The following is a 20,889-nucleotide window of genomic DNA, read 5'->3' on the forward strand; positions in this document are numbered from 1 at the left end:
TACTACACTCCGTATGCTTCACCCGATGTCTATGTCTATGTATTTACTTTGTGTATTTATCACATGACTTATGTTTTTTCATGCATGGAACGATCTGCCTGGACTGTACGCAGAACAATACTTTTCACTGTACCTCGGTACACGTGACAATAAACCTAAATCTAATCTATGCCTCTTTTTTAAAACACAGGATTCAATTCTGTTTTTCTAACCACTTTATTAACCTGCCCTGCCACAGTTACCAATTTGTACTTGTATATCCCAGGTTTCTCAGTTCCTTCAACCTCATAGAATTGTACATTTCATGTATGATATGACTCTCCTCATTCTTCCCCCAAAGTGAAACACTTCATGCATCTCTGCATTAAATTTAATCTGTCACATGTCCACCCATTCTTACAACCCTGTCAATGATCTCTTGCGGTTTATCACTATCCTCCAAACAGTTCACAATACTTCCAAGTTTTATGTCATCTTTTTAAAAATAAATTTGGAGTACCCAATTCAATTGTTCCAATTGAGGGGCAATTTAGCATAGCCAATCCACCTACCCTGCAGATCTTTGGGTTGTGGGGGCGAAACCCACGCAAACACAGGGAGAATGTGCAAACTCCACATGGACAGTGATCCAGAGCCGGAATTGAACCTGGGACCTCGGGGCCTTGAGGCATCAGGGCTAACCCACTGCGCCACCGTGCTGCCCCTGTCATCTGCACTTTTTAAAATTTGGTCCTGTACACCCAGTTTAGGTCTTAACAATAAATCAAGAAAAACAATGGATCTGACATGAACCCCTTGAGAACTTTTTTTTGTACCTTCCTCCAATCTTAAAAAAAATTTTTTACCTTTCACCATTACTGTTTCCTGTCACACAGCAAATTGTGTATCTCTGCTGCCACTGTTCCTTCTGAATCATGGGCTTCATATTTGCTGGCAAGTCTATAGCGTGGCATTTTTTCAAATGCCTTTTGGAAATACATGTACAACACTTCAAGTGCATCAACCATCTCTGTTATCTCACCAAAAAACTCAATCAAGTTGGTTAAACACAATTTTCCTTTTACACATCCATATTGGCATAATTATCCCCATTTGTCCAAGTGACTGATAATGTGTCCCACACTTGTTCCAGAAGGCTACAGATATCAGCACTGACCTGCCATGAAATCTTCAGCCTCCGTAGGTACCATTAGTCTGGCATGCAGGAAAGTTGATCCTCTGCCTGCATACCCTCTGTTGGGGGCAGAGCCGCATAGGTTGCTCCCAGGCTGTGTTGAAGGCTGACAGCAGGGAAGTGCAGATCAAGGTGACTGAAGTTCCAAGATTGGTAAAGTGAATCATAAAAGCTGGAAACTGCCTGGAAATTGGTGTGCGCACATTCTTACAACAAGCCCTGTGAGCAAAAGCCTTTTGTTGAGGCTGAGAAGCAGCTGTTGTAGTTTCAATCTTTGAAGACTTTCCAACCATCCAGGGTCAGAGCTATCAATCGCCATTGTGCTCTTGCTTTGTTGAGCCTTGGAGAGTTTCGAACAACTGTGAAAACCTGTGTGCTGGTTGGTAAAGCCCAGAATTCCGTGTTAAAGTCAGAATTATTTGGGTCTTAACTTACTTAAATTACAGAACCGACATTTCCATCGGTGTTTTCCTCCAAATGTGCCCCGGTATAAGCTGGAAGTAGGGATCGTGACAGGTAGTGGCTGTGGTGTCTGCTGTGAGATCGGGAAGATTGGTTTTTAAAGTGTCCCATCCATGAAGAATTGGTTTTCAGAATGTCCCATCTACAAGCAGCCTGACTGACAGGCCTGTGGCCTTTCTGATGGGTAGCCTCCTTCACAGGCATAAAGTCTACCTGAGCAGCAAGATGTGTTTGGAGGGTAAAAGAGGTCACGGGAGTGAGGGGCCCAGACTTTGTTGGGTGGTCTAAATCACGGTGTGTTACAATAATGGAGGGTCCCGGGATCCCAATTGTGGAGGAGGTTCCAATGGTGGTCTGCGGGTCCGATGGAAATTGGGCCGTTCAGCGGTGGTTTGGAAATGCAGACAGATTGTGGGGAGGATTTTATTGGGTAGCTTGAAGATTCCTACACTATCTGTTTCATAAGCAGTGCTTATAAGTACTTACCTTATGCATTCAGCCTTTCTTATCTCCTTTAAACTATTGAGTTTCCTGGGACCTGGGAAACCTAGCTGCATATGGTTAAAAATAGAATGACTGTTAAAATGACCAAGTCATTTTCTATTAATCTCTGATGGAAGGTCATAAATCTGAAAGAAACTTTAAATATGTTTTTCTCTGCCTAGATTTTGCCAGACCTGCTGTACTTCCAGCATTTTCTGTTTTGAACAATTAGTAGGTTGGTCACTGGCCTCTCGTCCCACATCCATTAAAACTGGAACCAGACGAATTTGAGGTAGGTTCAGTCCCGTCGGATTCTGACCCGTCGGGTTTGAGCAGTTAGATGCATAGATACATAGAAGATAGGAGCAGGAGGAGGCCTTTTGACCCTTCGAGCCTGCTCCACAATTCATCACGATCATGGCTAGTCATCCAACTCAATAGCCTAATCCTGCTTTCTCCCCACAGCCTTTAATCCCATTCTCCCAAGTACTATATCCAGCCGCCTCTTGAATATATTCAAGGATTCAGCCCCAGCTCTGTTTGGAAATGGGGAAAACTGGAGAAAGAGAATAAGACTGAGAGGTGGAAAAAATGAATGAGAACAGTACTTGATTCTGGTTAATATTTGTATAAAATTCCACTGTTTACTGTTTTAATGCAACTATTAACCCACAAAAAAAGTTTGATTAAGCCCTCAAAAGAGGAAAGATAGCTGTAAAGAATACATACAAAAACAAATGCAGTGGGGTTCAGATGTCTGAGTTGGGTTGTGTATCTGATGAGGAAAGGTTGAACAGGCTGGACTTGTATCCGTTGTCAGGCCTTCCAGTTTTACATCATGCCAGCAGAAAATCATTTCAATGTCGAATCCTTTTGAAGCAAAGTGACATGTACAAGTTGGACCTCAGTTCACTTGAGACCTCAAGGCAAGTGCTAATAGCTTCCCTGCCATGGAACTGCACTGCTAATGTTGCGCTGAACACCACTCCAGACCAGTTTGTGCCCTCTAGCTCCATGCTGAGCTGTTCTTTATGGATGGTATGGTGCTGCAGGTCTTATGGACCCTCCAAACTTTGACCGGGGGTAGGGTGTAAGGTGGGGTGGCGGGTGCTGATGAATACAAGGAGGCATTGTGGAAGAAGGTCTGTGCAAGGTTGGAAGGACAAGCGAGCAGGATGGCAGGCAGGAGGGCATGGAGATGGATGAAGGTGATGAACAATGGAAGGCAAAGGGAGACCAAGGGGAGGGAAGCTGAACCCAACAAGGCTCCATCAAATGGTCACAAAAGGGGGTCAAAGGGATACTACTTTGTTTACTGGAAAGGGATGCATGAAGGCTCCAGATGTAGGGAGTATAGGTCCAAGTTGGGCAAGGTACTCGCAAGTGAATAAAGACAGACTTCTTCTTGAGGCTGCTAGCCTTTTGGCCCTGTGTTTCAGACTTCCTGCATGGTCTCATGAGGACAGGTGGGCTGGAGAGAATAATATGAGAGTGCCAGACTGGTATTTGCATATGGCCCCCTGACCATTGAACCCACCAGCTGATGCTGACTGGATGAATCGGGTGATTCATAATTCTGTTCATAATTAATGAGCTTCCAAATGCAAAATCTGATGTGGGATCCTGCTATTCCGGTTAGTGGGAAAGGTGCCACCTCAGCACCCATATCTACACTTGGGGCATGATCTTCCGGCTGTTCATGTCAGCGGGATCATCTGGTCCTGACCAAAACGCACCCCCACCACAGATTTCCCAGTGGCGTGCGGTGGATTCAATAGTAAGTCCGATTGACAGTGGTGTGGCCAGAACATCTTGCCGCCAGTCAGCAGCGGGCTGCCTCTCATTGCCGAGAGACATACCACACAAAGGTCAGAGAATCTCACTCAAAAACAGAGAATTCCGTGCAATGGGTTTGATTTTAACTTTGGCTGGATTTTGGGAAGGTTAGTAACAGGACAAGTTCGAAATTTGCCTACTGACCCACAAAACAGGTCCACAGTATTTTAATTTCCCACCAAACTCACTGATACATCTGGAAATCTACCCACTTCCAAACTACAATTTCTGGCTGACTTAAAGCGGCAATGTACTTCTTAAAATTGTTTCCTGCAGGACTTTGCAATTTAATTGCTGGAAAAGGAAATTGCTCAGAAATGGGTTAGTGTCAAGTCCGTTGCCTTCCTGGAGATCCTGCTGGATCAGGTGGCAAGTACTGTTTCCAGGAAGGAGGATCCCAGAGCATCAAGTTCACCAGGCATGGAGAGACAGTGCAGAAAATGTCAAGTGCAGTAGAATCATCCCTACAATGCTTCAATGACCACTTAAGGTGGTTAAGTACAGCTCATTTCTCACATCTCTCTCAACACAAGGCTTTCTTCCCTACCATGCTCAACAACTTCCTCTCATCTATCATGTACTTCACCAGAACAAGACCAGATCCAAATAAACACTCTCTTCTTCCTTGCTCCTGTTCTGCATCCACAAGCGCCTTTTTCTTCTCACTTGCTCACCTTCACGTAATCACTTTTTTATCATCGCTCATGCCTCACAACATCCCACATGCGTGCTTTCCATTCAACACCTCCCCATCTGTTTTTCTCTTGCCTTTTGCTCTCAGTCTCTCCCCAACAAGCACCAAGCCTACACATCTGCATTTTTTGTTTGTAAGAGAAACTTCATCTTGGTTCTTTGCAGGCCTAAGTAAAGAAAAACGCACAACACGAGGTGGAGAAGCAAAACCAAGCAGAAGAACTAGCCAACCCTGTGGTGCTATTGGAGCTGGAGCAGCAAGCAATGGAAACCCCTTCAGAGCTGTGGAGTACAACAGTTATTTCAACAAAATAACTTACTTTAATATAGAACCTTCATGTAGTGAAATATTAAAGCGGGCGCAAAGGGGTCTGCACATTGTAAAATTGCCCAGACAACAGGGAACAGCAGCAGGGATAGATGTCAGGAACAACCAAGGATTGGAGACTCATCTTATTCATGTAAGCTGCTGGTTCAATAGGTGCATGAGTGTAATCTATTATGTTCTGGGCGAGATGAAAGCCGACTACTGCTGCAAATCCCATCAACTCTCAATCTGGCTGTTGGAATATATCACAAAGGTAGAATATTGGTTTGTTCCACCAAGGATATTAATGTAGTTGTTCACCGCACAGATAGTCATATCTTCCAGATCCCTGTTCCAGCCTGGAAGGAGCCGCTGACAAAAAGGTTGGGAGTCATAGTGACTTTGACAGCTACTGTCAAATTATAGCCATGTGATTGAGAAGGCAGCAGATTCTGTTGCAATCGTCTGCATGGTCTATGGGACCCTCCTCCAGTACTGCTATTCAGCAATATCCAAGGAATAACTTGACTTAAGTAGCCTGTGGACTGGTTAAGGTCTTACCTGTTACTTGTGCTGGTTACTTTGACTGCTGTTGTTGTTATTCTTTTTCCTCCAACTGTTTGTCCATCCAAAGGAGTGAAGCAATAACAACACCCATGATAAACAGAATAGTAAGTCAGATTCAAAAAATCAAAAAGAAGCTTAGTGCTGCCTTGGGAACTGCCCTATACACAATAGCATACAGATCACAATGGTCTAAGAATATCTCTAAATGTCGCTTGGAGACATGTTGGTCACTTTGGAAAGCCAATCCTGCTGGCTTTGCATGTTTGCTATTCACCATACACTTCTGATCTGCCCAGTTATAAATGCATATTGCATTAATGGAACATTATTTGAATTTGTTAAGGAGACACCTATAGTTTAGAACTGGTGGCTTTTAAATCAAAAGTTAAGCCCCCCCCCCTTCCCGATGCTGAAATCGCATTCGCGACGGGGCGGAAAATCCGTGTCGGCGCAAGAAATCAGGACCGGCGCTAGTTTCGCAATTTTACACCCTGCCGAAAATCGGGGTACTCGTGGAGTATGCCACGCCGAGTATCCACCGCCCCAGGCCATTGCCTCAGGCCCATCCCACAATGCTCTGTCCCCGACCGGCCAAATTCCCGATGGCGTGGTTCTAACATGGTCCCACGTGCGGCTGCGGTCCCAGTCCAGGGCCGCCACTGTCGTGGGAGGGCCGATCAACGGGCAAGGGGGGCTTCATTTGGGGCTGAGGGCAATGTGGGCGGGCGGTCCGGGGCGCAGGGCCAAATGCGGGGCACTACTTTGGTGGTCCAGGTCCAGGCTGAGTCCGCCATGGAGCATAACACGGCTGCTGGAGGCCACCGCCGTGCGCAAGCGCAGCCTCTGACCCGGAAGTGTGGGTGGCTGTATCGGCAGCTTGAGGTGCAAGCTCTACGACAGCTGCCTGCCAGCCCCAAGCAAAACGGGGAATCTGTAGCTCTTTGATGCCATAAAAGACCACAGTTTTCCCGACAGCGTGGGGACATAGTCCTAAAAACAGAGAATCCAGCCCAAGAACTTTCAAGTTAAAATGATGGTTGGTTGTTTTCTGTCAGGAACAGGGCAGTAAGCCAATTTTCCAATTTTAACCACTTGCTGTTTGACAGATGTGGGCAAAATCAGGCCTGCTGTTTATAAAGGACAGGGCAGTTATGTATATTTTGTAACATGGTATGTTATTAGGATGCTCAGGTGGCATTATGTTCAATGGACCTGTTGTTTTAAGGCCACAAAGTCTAATTGCTTTAAATAGGTGCATTCTATGATCAGTTAGATATACTGCTAGATACATTTAAAGTCAAACGGTGACTAATTATTTTTCTTAATGTTCTTAAGGTGCAATTTTTCCACTCGCAAATTCACTATCTGCTTCCTTGTAGTTTCTTTCTGTTTTAGGAACGCGATATTTATGTCACATTGTGGCAAATTAGATACAAACTTTCATTTATAATAGATGCACTTTTGCTTGAAGGACTTTATATCCACAGAGAGAAATGTTTTTTTATCTAACATACATTTCCTAATATTGCGCGTGTCTTCAAAGCAAACCCTAATCTATCTCGGAAACAAAGGAACGTGAAACATATTTGAAACGAGGCCAAGAATAATCATGAAGTATTGGCATGAGCAGGAAAAGATAAACCTCTTTTGTGTTGGAGTGAGAGCTAAAATCCGTTTGCATAAGGACACTCATAATATAGTCACTCTTAGACTCTGGCTACAAATATTCCTTAAAGTTAATTATTTATAACCTCAGAAAAGCCCAGGGGGTGGGATTTTCCACCCACTCCATGCCGTGTTTTGAGGTGGTTGAGGCGGCTCACCTTTGGCCGGCACCGGGATCTTCCAGTCCCGCCACCATCCACAGGACTTCCTGTTGTTCGCGCCCTCCACAGCTGGGAACCCATGGCGGGGGTGGGAGGGGGGGGGGGGGGGGGGGGGGGCACCGTCTGGGAGACTGGAAGATTCCACCAGTGGGAACGACGAGAAAATTATGTTCCAGAAATATTTTTCATAACTGTTGAAGCAGTCGTTTGAATTTGCAATAAAACAGATATTAGTCTATGACTTGAGTTACTATTACTTTCTACATATTATATAACAAGGAGATTTGAAATATTTCAAAGTAATTTCACATTTTGGTACATATAATCCATTGTTAAATTATATTACTCTCTTATGTCATTAATATGTTCATATTGGGGTAAATATTTTTTTATTCGTTCATAGGTCGTGGACGCCGCAGGCTGGGCCAGCATTTATTGCCCATCCCTAATTGGGCCAGCATTTATTGCCCATCCCTAATTGGGCCAGCATTTATTGCCCATCCCTAATTGGGCCAGCATTTATTGCCCATCCCTAATTGGGCCAGCATTTATTGCCCATCCCTAATTGGGCCAGCATTTATTGCACATCCCTAATTGGGCCAGCATTTATTGCCCATCCCTAATTGGGCCAGCATTTATTGCCCATCCCTAATTGGGCCAGCATTTATTGGCCATCCCTAATTGGGTCAGCATTTATTGGCCATCCCTAATTGGGTCAGCATTTATTGGCCATCCCTAATTGCCCTTGAGGGAGTTGTTGTAGGTCTACAGTCACATGTAGGCCAGACCAGATAAGGATGGTAGATTTCCTTCCCTAAAGGACAATAGTGAACCAGATGGGTTTTTACGACAATCAACAATGGTTTCATTGTCATCATTAGATTTTCAATTCCAGAGTTTTATTGAATTCAAATTTCAGCATTTGCAGTGACAGGATTTGAAACTGAGTTCTGGGAGCATTACTCTGGGTCTCTGGTTTACGAGTCCAGTGTCAATACCACTATGCCACCATCCATCCATAATTAATTTATACATTCCTATCAAACAAACTATAATTAAGTTATTATTATGTATTGACCTCATAAAATGTTCATTTCATCTTCAGTAAACCTTGCCTGTAGATTATCTTTGTTATGTAGTTACAGTTTTTCTGAAACACTTTGCTTTATCTTTAGTACTGTGACACTTTCACTGGACAACATTTTTAAAACATGAATTAAAGACAATACTGATATCTTGAAATCTTTCTGAACTCCAAGGAGTGTCAGCCCCTGTACATTTCTCATTAGTTTCTCTCCACTAACTGGTCTTCATTCAGCAAGGCCAGCAACTAGATTTTGTTTATTTTCTCTTATGGTGTGATAGGATGGAAGAATTTGAAATGAGCAAAGCATTCATTAAGGATTGCAATCAATTTTGTTCACCCAAATTTCACATATTGTGGGAGTAAAATTGGATTTAGCCAGTGACTGGGCGCATCATTAACTGCACTCGTTCAGAGCAATGCAAGAAACAGACAAACTTTGTGTTATCCACTCATTTAAATAACATGGTCTCCAACCTGAGGCTAACCATGCTGCTGAGAGGCTGCACACCTCGGCGGGAGGCCCAAGTTAATGTGAGGGCATAGCATTCTGTGCTTACAGCTTGCTTGCACCACTTGTCACAATGTCAACCTCTTAAACACAAAGTGTGTTCTGACTCCTGGAAGTCATTGTGCAAGAACTCCTGAGCAGAAAAAGGACCATAAGTTTTGTAACAGTCCATGAAGTGACTCCAAGATTCACTGACGGTCTTGGTATCGGAGGTTGAAAGCAGGAGCGAGGTCCTCTTCCATCTGGAAGGCAGAGGTCCCCCAGATATACATTATGAAGAAAGTGGGAGCAGATAGCTGTCACAGTCAATTTTTAAAAATATTTTTATTGGTTTTTAACATTTTATACATAAAACAAAACAACACAAAACAAAAAGAATAAGAGAAGAACTCCCACCCACTCTACCAACCAATGCATATATGACTCGAAAAATAACCCCCACCATCCCTCCTCCCCTCTCAAACTCTCCCTCCCCTTTGCAGCTGATGGTGACCGACTCATTAAGTGAAGAATAAACAGACCTCATCTTTTCTGGAACCCCCCAATTGCCCCCCTCAAGGTGAATTTAATCTTCTCAAGATACAGAAACTCCATCAGGTCCCACAGCCACACTGAGGCACACCGTGGAGAAGCTGACCTCCTCCCCAGTATGACCCGCCTGCGAGCAATGTGAGGCGAAGGCTAAAACATCCACCTCCGCCCCGTCAGCAGCTCCAACAGCAGCTGCCACAGTCAATGGCAGCAATCCAGCTCCTAAGATCTAGCTGCAGTGTCACGAAAAGTTTAATGATGTCACACAAATGTTCAGGTTCAGTGGATGTACCTTCAAATGTCATATCCTTAGAAATAAACCACTGGTCTCACACTGTTCCATTTACCACACCTCCTCCACTTACCCAGCAACAATCCTTATTAAAAACAACTCATACCTAACATTTATAACATCACTTCACCCTCACATAGTTAGCCTGCTGCAAGCTTCAACCCACATCTCACAGCTTGCAAACACTACCAGCTATTCAACAGGCACATCACCCAAAAGCATTGCACCCACCCTCACTTACACACTTCCCTGTCTCTTTCAACATAACCAGAGGCAGCAGCACCTCACTGATGGAGGGCATGTAGTGTTGCAATATCCTCACTCACAGGAGGAGGATACAGCACTCACCATCCTTGATGCTGTGACAATGGACGCTGTGGACAGCGGTGGGGCTGAAGCCATCAAGAATGACAATACGTTCCTACCTCTTCCACTTTCTCACATTCCACATCCCCTTCATCCAATAATCTCCTCTGATTTACAAGCTACAGATGGGAGAAGCTTGTACCACTTGTTTCCACCCAATTAACCCCAACCACCAACACCCATCCACCTCCCCTTCCCTGATCCCAATCTTACCCTTGTGCCTTTCTTTTTCAAGATACCCAAAAAGCACTAACTGCAAGATCATGAAACACTCACTCAATCCCTCACTCCCAGTCACCAGCTCAGATACTTGCACTGCATATACTTGAGAGATGAGCATGGAGGAGAGTTCTGCACATGCTCAGTCACCAGGCATGGGCAGCCAGCAGAACCGGAAAAGAAAAGAATAGGGGGGCTGTCCGTTCCCAGAATACAGGAAGCACGTGACTTCTGCTCCAGTGGATTCAGATGGGGATGTTAAACAATACAGGCTGATGGTTATGCAAATAGAACTACTTGATGCATTGCCATCCCTGAAAAGAAACCTGCTGTCAAGAAGCATGGATCTGTTTGTGTAGGGGGTCTGGATTGAAGGCGCTAGCAACAGGGGAGATACTCAGGGAGTCCGGTAATAATAGCTTCGTTGAGAATTTGGAAGCAGTTTCGCCAGCACTTCGGGTTGGGGGCAGTGTCAAGGAAAATGCCGATTCTGGGGAACCATAGATTTGAGCCAGAGAAGTGGGAAGGTAAGTTTCGGAGATGGGAGGAGTAAAGAATTAGGACACTAAAAGATTTGTTTCTTGGGGGTCGGTGTGCAAGATTTAAGGAGCTGGGAGCGAAGTATGGGCTGGAACAGGGGAAATATTTAGATACATGCAGGTTCGAGACTTTGCCAGAAAGGAGATTCAGAGATACCCAGTAGAGCCGGCTTCCACATTGCTGGAGGAGGTAGTGATGACAGGGGGACTGAAGAAGTGGGTAGTATCGGCAGTTTACAGGGCTGTTTTGGATGAGAAGGCGCCGCTGGAAGGGATCAAAGTGGGAGGAAGAGTTGGGAGAAGGTATGGAGGAGGGGTTCTGGTGTGAGGTGCTCCGGAGGGTGAACGAGGTTGGGGCTCATACTGCTGAAGGTGGTCTATAGAGCATCCCTTGCAAGGGCGAGGATGAGTCGGCTCTTTGAGGGGGTAGAAGATGTGTGTGAACGTTGCGGGCGGGGCCCCGCAAACCACGCTCATATGTTTTGGTCCTGTCCAAAGCTGGAGGATTCCTCGAAGGAGGTTTTTAAGGTAATCTCTAAAGTGGCGCACATAAAACTGGACCCGGGCCCTCAGGAGACCATATTCGGGGTGTTGGATCAGCCATGGTTAGAAACGGGTGCAGAGGCAGATGTTGTAGCCTTCGCCTCGTTGAACACCCAAAGGTGGATCGTGTTAGGGTAGAGATCCACCTCTCCATCCTGTGCCCTGGCAAAGCGGGGGAACCTGCTGGAATTCTTGATGCTTGAAAACGTCACATTTGAACTGAGGGGCAAGGACGGAGGGGTTCTACAACTCATGGGCATTATTCATTATGCACTTTCGAGAATTGGATTACATCGAACATTGTGTGGGGGGGGGGGGAGAGCTGGGAAGGTTGGGAGGGATGGGGACTGTATGTGTTAATGGTGACTATGGGTGATTCCTGATTCCTTTTTGTCATTTATTTATGTTCACATGCGGGCTAATGTTTGGGCGTTTGGTGGGAGAATGGGATCGTTCTTATTGATATCGGGATTGACATTGCATTCGTTATTGATTATTGTTTATTGTTGGGTGTAAATTTGGGAGAAAATGTGAAAAAGGAGAATAAAAATATTTTTTGACAAAGAGGCACGGATCTGTCTAGCTCCCATTCAGCACATGGTTTTGTGCCGAGATTTGGATCATATTCATTCCAGTCCGAAAGTGACACTTGAAGTCCAGAGCATGATGCAGCAACTAATGGCCAATCACCATCACCTCAATTGCATCCCGCTAATGGGATGCAGATGAAAGACCAACCATAACGCCCGATTCACCACTGCACCAGCAGAAAAAAGCTCCGGTGCAAAACATGTTCAGAACAACAAGTGCCGAGATTCATTTGAACAATGCTTGGGGTTGCGTCCAGAGTTCAGGATGGAGGCCGCCGGCAACCCTGGACCCCAGAACACCACATCAGGGGGTCGGGGAGAATCTGCAGGAGAATATTCAAAATTAGGGCTCGATCCAATGGCCGCGTTGAGCTCAAGCGAGAGCACAACACGACTGGTGAATCCCGGGAGAGGCCTCCGACTGGCCTCCCGGCAGTTTCCGCGCCTCGCGGGATACACCCAAGTCCCGTGAGACGTCGGAATTGAACTCCGCCTAAAAGAGGCGGGACCATACGGCACTCACTAAAGTTGATCTTAAACCTACCCGGGATCTACCAGCCTCCCTCAATCCACTGGCCTCGCCAGAGAGGCTGTAGCCAGGCGCCGATCAGTACCAGCCCAGTGGCACTGCTAAGCAGGAGCACTGCCCAGATGCCAGAGTGGCTGGTCAAAGGTGCCGGCTGCCAAGGTGACACTGTCAAGGGTCATGCCCATGAAAGGAGGGGAGAGGGTCTTTGAATGGTGGGTGTGCAAGGAAACTATGTAGGGCCTTTGGGAGGTTGGGGAGCTAACGGGTAGGAGTCTTGGAAGGGGGGGTTTTGCTGTAAGATGCATGGGGGGGGGCTGGAGGGAGAGCTCCCTGGGACCCCATAGTGGGGTGTACTCACTTGTAGGGGTACAGAGTAGTGCCCATGTGCACTATTGGTGGGGGTCCACACGCTCACTTAGAGATCAGGGCACCCTTTCAAAATGGTTGGACAATCTCGGAGGTCAACTCCCCAGTGCTGAAAAAATTCTGAGCGATTGTCCGGCCTTGTTGTGCCCTCGCTCGAGCGAAACGAGGCCAGTGAATAGCGGGAGAGGCCAAAATTGAAAACCGCGACAGGTGCCAAACAGCTTGCAATGCAACCAGCCCGTTGCCCTAGGCAAAATCAGGATCCCGCCGTAGCATGCGAGAAATCAATTATCACTACTTAAGTCCTATTTCCATACAATTGATGAGAGTACCCCATATCCAACAGCCTCCCGTGATTTAGTGGCCTCCCCAGCAAGTGGTCACGCTGGCGCCAATTCGTGCTCCTTTTCAAAAACGTGAGCCTGGTGGAAGGGCTTCTGCGGAGAGCCGAGTAACCATCTTTACTCACAGGCAAAGAGCCCGGGGACGCTGGTCTTGCCGCCCCAATGTTCAGTGCGGAGTGGGGGACCCTCCGCTGGCAAGGGGGGGCACCCACCATAGGGGTGGGCCGCCATGGGAAGGTGGGCGGAGAGGCGCTGGGGGGGGGTAACCTCACGTGGCACCATCATGCCAACCCCTAGCTCATGTGTACTCATTCTGGGAGCAATACTTGTCCCTGCCCCTCTGCCCCACCGACCACCCATAACCCCCACCGATTGCCATGGGGATGGGACACAGCTCCGGGGACATGTCCATGGCCGAAGGGTGGGTGTGTGCAACGGAGAGGGGACCAGCGCCCAGTCCAGGTGACATTATGTGCTGGTGTCTCGGGTACAGGGTCTGGGGTTGGTTGAGGGGGCCTGCTGCGGATGGGAGTGTGTGGGCAGGGCGTTCTTGGTATGTGGGGGGGGGGGGGGGGGGGGGGGGGGGGGGTTGATCAATGGGGAAATGGAGGGCCCCGGGGTGGGAGCCGCTGCTGTTTTTCAGTCTCACAATCTCTCCCAATTCCTTACAGATATTGAATGGTATGGCCGATATTTTCAACCCCACAGATAGTCCCTAGTGGTGCTGCTGGTTTGCCGGGCAGCCAGACACCAGAGACAGCGGCAGCGTCTGCAGATGCTCGAGGCGGCAGCCCATGAGCTGGACCCCGTCCCACACCCTGAGGATCTGGTCGCCCATTAGGCCGGGGGGGAACCCAGAGGGGGATGCCTGTGATGGCCCAGGGTGTACAGGCATCACTGGTCTTCTGAACAGATGTCGGACAGCGGGTGCCGCAGAAGGATCTGCCTCAACAAGGAGACGGTGCGACACCTGTGTCATGTTCTTGTGGACTTGGCACCACGTGGAGGAAGACACCCGCTCCCGGTGGTCAAGGTCACTGCAGGTCTGAACGTTTATACCTCAGGATCCTTCCAAGGCTCGAGTGGGGGACCTGTGTGGCATCTCGCAGGTTACAGTCCACAGGTGCATCTTTCCAGGACAGAAAACAATATCAAGTTTGGCATGAACCAAGCCCAACCGGATGCCTGGGCAGCAGGATTCTCCATATCGCCGGGATGTCCCAGGTCCAGGGGCTGATACACTGCACGCACGTCACTTTGCACTCACCAGGCCATTTAGGAGTTCCAAATGTTAACAGGAAGGGGTTCCACTGCCTGAACATTCAGCTGGTGTGTGACCACCACCTGCAGATTATGCACGCGTGTGCTCGCTTCCCAGGGAGTGTGCCCGACAGCTACATTCTGGAGCAGTCAGACATCCCCAGCCTCTTCAAGGACCACTCCAGGATGGGCGGCTGGCTCCTGGGAGATAAGGGGTACTCGCTGAGGAGCTAGCTAATGAAGCCAGTATGGAGGTCGGAGACCAAAGTGGAGACCCATAACAACAAGGCCAATGTGGCCATCCGGGCTGTCAATGTGTGGTTCCAGTGCCTCGACCGCGCCAGTGGTGCCCTGCAGTACATCACCCGGAGGGTCACCCGCTTTGTGTGGCACGGCAGTGATGGGACATGCTGGAGGTTGGGAATGAAGAACATGTGCCCACCTCCGAGAAGGAGGACGAGGATGATGATGAGGTGCCGGACCAGCAGGGACTGGAGGACAATCCCGGGGATGAACTGGAGGCTGCAGGACATGCGGCAGAGGCGAGGTTCTGGCAAGCCCAAAAGGCCAGGGAGGCACTCATACTTGCCCACTTCACACAGGGCATGGTCTGGTTCCATCGATACCTTACCCACCCCCATTTCCCATTTTACCGGGGTCTGTGTCACATCACTCCAGGGCGCTACAACTGTGTCGGCACCGTCAGCAGGTCACTGTCGAAGCAGGGGGAGCGCCAGTGCTCCTCAATCTATGCCAGTCTGACCCCTGCCTGTCTGCATGCTCACACCCATCACCTGCACATGGTGTGCCCGGTGAGGGGGAGATGGCTGGAGAGATGGGCAAAGAGTTCAGAGGTCGGCCTGTATTGCGGAGCAAAGTGACAGAGGCATCATACTGGTTGTGCTCAAGGGTTTTTAATGTGTCAGAGGTGTCCAAGAATGCCCCATTCTCCCAATGATGCTGCCCACTCTCCCCACCACTGCTTCACCGCCCCCCCCCCCACCCCCCCCCCCCCCCCCCCCGCCTCTCCACCCCCACCTCTTCCTCCCTCCCTCAGTGCCCTCAGTAATTCTCAATGTGCTTAACTTTCCATGCTCCACTGCTATGTCTAGGTGTGTTCCCAGGATGCACATCGGAGGTGCAGGCTGCCAGCTGCTTACCACGTCCCGCAGTCTTCGATGCCCCGGCGGGTGTCCTCTGGAGCTGGAGTGCCCTGGCGCACTTGTCGACGGCACATGCCACCCTGTCGCATGTGCTGACTTTGAGATGCAGCCTCAGCAGACGGGTGGAACTCGGGGGAACTGGTGGCCACCATCCATACTCCATGGGACGGGTCCAGGTTAGCACCCAGCATCCTCCTCCCCCCCCCCCCCCCCCCCCCCCCCCCCCCCCCCCCCCGCTTGATGCCCATAGTGCCCCGGGTTCACCTCAGGACAGAGGGGCAGCTGGTTCGAGCCCCGGCTGCCCCTGCATCATCTGGCTTTGCCAGGCCTGGCGGCTTCCCGATGTCTGCACCATCGTATTGACATCTTCAGCGATACTCCTCAGTGATTGGCATATGCTGTGCAGCACCTCAACAATGCCCACCTGTGAGTGGGAAGCTCTGCAGCGCCTCGGCAATTCCCATCTGAGAGCAGGACTTGTACCGTGGCACCTCATCAAGGTCAGCTGGTACTGGGTCACTTCCCGGGTCAGTCAGACATTCTGCTGAGGCCCTCAGCCATGGCCATCACTGACTGTGCCACGTCTTGGACACCTCCACTAATGCTGCCGACATCGTGCACCAAGCTCTCCAATGCAGTCGCCATCCTAGCAGTGTTGGCCTCGGTGCCACACATTTGCTGGCGACATCTCCTGCGCCTGTAGCCTCTGGGACTCCTTCAATCGGCTATGGACCTGCTGGAGAATTGCTGACATCTCCCTCTGAATGTCTTGGGCCAGCATCTGTCTGGGACCCAGCTTGGGGGTTCTGGGATCCCAGACAGATGCTGACCCAATCTCCCAATGATGCCGCCCAATGCTTACGGTGTCCGGATCTCTGATATAAAACGCAGGAACCCCCCACCTTAATGCATACAAAGACCACCCCCTTCATGGACATGGGTGGACCATGCATACGCACAATGGGACCCTCCCCCCCCCACATACACACAAGGGGAACTCCCCAACCACTAAGATAAAACTCCCCCAAAGGGCCCCCCGATTGGGCTCCCCTGGCACCCTGACAGCACCAGGAGGCTGAACCAGGGTATCAACAGGTAGGGCCGGGGGCAGTGCCGGGTAAGTGTCAGGTTGCCAGGGAGCAGTGCCAACGGGCAGTGCCAGGGTGCCTGGGGCAGTTCCAGTGGGAAGTACCAGATGACAGTGCCAATGGTACTACTCGGACATGTCCTTCTCCCTGGGGACTTATACTTACCTGGTTACCTTTGCCGCGATTTCATTTTTGAAAATCAGTTGTAAACTTCAGCGAGGGGGGAATTCCAAATCTGATATAAATTTATTGAAATTAGGTTCCAACATTCCTGTGCGTGAAACTTGTTACGCCACCAGAGCGGGGCAGGGAGAATCGTAAATTGAGATCTCCCCAGCAAGAATCTTGTTTTCTGAGACTGGCGAGATTTTGAGCCCACATCGCCCTTTGCGCTCGCAGCAAACGCTGGCGTAAATTCGTACAAATGTAACATTTTCATTCAAGAATGGAGGAAGAGAGAAAGCACGTAATGGTAGGCCAGTTAGCCTAACATCTTTGAGCAGTGGAAGCTCAAACTGAGGTTTTGAAATCTCTGGTTATTGCCACGCATGCTCAGAGTGCTGCCTTGCAAGCTCGGCGTACTTCCATGCAAGCACAGAATGCTGCCATGCACACTCAGTGGGCTGCCATGCAAGCTCACAGCGCTGCCATGCACACTCAGAGCACTACCACACAAGCTCAGAGTACTGCCATGCCAACTTAGAGCTCTGCGATGCAAGTCCAGAGCCCTGCCATGCAGGTTCAGAGCGCTGCCTTGCAAGCTCGGCATACTTCCCTGCAACAGAGCGCTGCCATGCACACACAGAAGCTGCTATGAAAGCTCAGAATCCTGCCATGCAAGCTCAGAATATTGCCAGGCAAGCTCAGAATACTGCCATGCAAGCTCAGAGCTCTGCCATGCTAGCTCAAAGCTCTGTCATGCAAGCTCAGAGCTCTGCCATGCTAGCTCAAAGCTCTGCCACGCTAGCTCAGAGCTCTGTCATGCTAGCTCAGAGAGATGCCATCATGGCTGTGAATATCAGGGCACAAAGGAGCTTGCAAAATCTCTCATGATAGTACACCAATATCTCTGCCCCTCTATCAGCCAGCCAGTCCAGATCACTGGAGGGAAGCACAGTGGTTAGCACTTCTGCCTCACAGTGGCAGGTACCCAGGTTCAATTCCAGCCTTGGGTGACTATGCCTGTGTGGAGTTTGCATTTTCTTCCCATGTATGGGTAGGCTTTCTCCAGGTGCTCTGATTTCCTCCCACAGTCCAAAGATGTGTAGGTTAGGTGGATTGGCCATGCTAAATTTCCCCTTAGTGTTACAGGGATAGGGTGAGGGTGTGGGACTATGTAAAGTGTTCTTTCAGAGAGCCGGTGCAGACTCGATGGGCCAAATGGCCTCCTTCTACACTGTAGACATTCTATGGCTCTATGGTACTTCTGATTGCTCCATGCAGTGGAACTGTTGGTAAAATCATGATGTAAGTTGTGGTTCAGCGATCCTCGAATGATCAAGGATGTAATCTAGAGAAGAACAAGAAAGTGGCTGAATAGCCACTTAACCCGTATAAATTTTAAAAGTCAAAGGATGGAGCTGTGTACTGTAGAATGTTTGTGGAAGTGATTCACAACAAAGTAGATGACTGGTTTTGGTGAGAAAGCTTTGTAAGGGCCATAAAAATAATATTTTTGGTAGTGGAGAACAGCTTCTTAATAAAAGAAAGAAGAAGGCAGCACTGAAAATGCCACTAATGGGCTCAATCTGTCTTTGCCACTTAAAAGGATACGCAGGACAGCCAAAAGAAGAATCAAAAAAGTACAACCATAAAATATGAATATTACTGTGTATCTGGGACAGAAAACCTACTTTCACATTTGGAAAACTTAAAGGTGTAAAATAATTTTCAATGGACAAATCATATGTCTCCAAACTCGCAACTCCAATATTTAAAGATATTCACACAATGTACAACAAATGGTGGATGTCCATGCTGGATGAGGAAAGATGTATTTGTTTCACTAAAAGTTTAAAATGGATTGAGGCTGTGGAGATTGGAATACCCCAACAGATTTGTGGAAAATGAATCAATCAAATTAATCACATATTCTAAGGTTTGTATGGCATGCTTCATGAATGCAATCATAGCTATTAGTTATGTACAAGGGCACAAATATGCCACTAAGCCTCAACTATTAATTTCAGAAGAGCAAAGTTAATGAGGAATTGGATAATTCTTTTCATCTACAGATAATATACTATATGTCGTCTTCATAAATCAAGAAGAATCCAATCAAGCACAGCCACACCTAAGGAGCACCAGACCTTGGCAGCTACTCTCACTACTCTAGTCGAATTTCGATGCGTTACAGATAAACACATTATGGAAGGTGATGATAGTGATTAAAATGCAGCACAAGGTGAGGCACTGGGTTTTGGTGAAGCACTGAGCTCTAGTGAGGAAAGGTTAGTAACCATGATGCTTATTGAGGGAAGAAGCCAGCTGGCACAGGAAGGAATTCCAATACTGACTTGGTGGATCAAACTTTGTTTTCAATCCTTAGTGTTAGAGCAGCATACCCATATTGAGAAGCCATTGCTTCCTTAAACATGACACTGGTAGACACTAGAGTAATCCAACTTTCAGCTATGTATGGTCACACTAGAGTAATGGACAGCATGGTAGCACAGTGGATAGCACTGTTGCTTCACAGCGCCAGGGTCCCAGGTTTGATTCCCGGTTTGGGTCACTGTCTGTGCGGAGTCTGCACATTCTCCGTGTCTGCGTGGGTTTCCTCCGGGTGCTCCAGTTTCCTCCCACATGTCCTGAAAAACATGCTGTTAGGCGAATTGGACATTCTGAATTTTCTCTCTGTGTACCCAAACAGGCACCGGAATGTGGCGACTAGGGGCTTTTCACAGTAACTTCATTGCAGTGTTAATGTAAAAGCCTACTTGGGACAATAAAGATTATTATTATTAATGGTGTATATCAACAGCTGTTTATAGTAGTAGACTGACAATAGCATATGGAAATAGCAGCCGCAACTGCAATGGAGATGGCAGTTACTCAGACCACTGGTATAATAGGAGTGTTCCTATTATAAAACACTGCCACCATGGAGACTTCCAACTCAAAGTACAGTGATAGACATCTAAAGAACAGTCATCGGAAGCTACAATACAGTAATTCCTAAATCTTATAAATGTTTTAGATCCATTTGGATCAGTCTCAGGACAAGATGCCTTTCACCGTGTGTGGAGTAGCATGTATGAGAGTTGTGCCAAAAGTATCAGAGGCCCTCAATATTAATGTTGACCCTTCAGTAATAGAACATAGAACATAGAACAGTACAGCACAGAACAGGCCCTTCGGCCCTCAATGTTGTGCCGAGCCATGATCACCCTACTCAAACCCACGTATCCACTCTATACCCGTAACCCAACAACCCCCCCCCTTAACCTTACTTTTATTAGGACACTACGGGCAATTTAGCATGGCCAATCCACCTAACCCGCACATCTTTGGACTGTGGGAGGAAACCGGAGCACCCGGAGGAAACCCACGCACACAGGGGGAGGACGTGCAGACTCCACACAGACAGTGACCCAAGCCGGGAATCGAACCTGGGACCCTGGAGCTGTGAAGCATTTATGCTACCATGCTACCCTGCTACCACCATGCTACCCTGCTGCCCATAATAGCTGCATCCTGCCATCAGTGTTACTGTTTTAACCTAGATAGCATTTAATAATAAGACACATCTACAACCAGGGCAGAGAGGTTAACAACACAAAGAAAAACGTAGCAGCAAAACATATTAAAAATATTTGCCATGAGCACTGCAGAATTGAATTTAATTCACTCCAATTCTATCTTGCAGTCTGCAATTCTTTCAACATGCAGAAAATAAAACATCAGTGTTGAAAATACAAACAAACCTATGTGCTGGAAAAGAAAAATGGGGGTGACAAATGGCTGTGGTTATTGTAAACCTATCTGATGGAAAATATTAGTACCAATTTACAGAACTCTCTGGAAGAACTGAGCAATAAGATCCTATTGCACCGTTCCTCTCGATAGTTCTAGAAGTTCAGTTACTTGCCCTGGCTGTAGTGGGTGTATTTAGGG

At 47.9% G+C, this 20,889-nt stretch overlaps 1 protein-coding gene and 1 long non-coding RNA gene across 2 annotated transcripts in view; one reads left to right on the top strand and one right to left on the bottom strand.

The window, feature by feature from the left end:
- Positions 1-20,889, bottom strand: part of LOC119977507 (progesterone receptor-like) — a 411,675-nt gene that overhangs the window by 387,109 nt on the left and 3,677 nt on the right. The gene's annotated exons all lie outside the window — the stretch shown is intronic.
- Positions 2,334-6,320, top strand: LOC119977508. Its single transcript, XR_005463205.1, has 3 exons — positions 2,334-2,411; positions 4,232-4,402; positions 4,814-6,320. It is a non-coding gene; the product is annotated as an uncharacterized LOC119977508 (long non-coding RNA).

This window comes from Scyliorhinus canicula, chromosome 14, assembly GCF_902713615.1.
Source record: "Scyliorhinus canicula chromosome 14, sScyCan1.1, whole genome shotgun sequence".
Classification (NCBI taxonomy): Eukaryota; Metazoa; Chordata; class Chondrichthyes; order Carcharhiniformes; family Scyliorhinidae; genus Scyliorhinus; species Scyliorhinus canicula.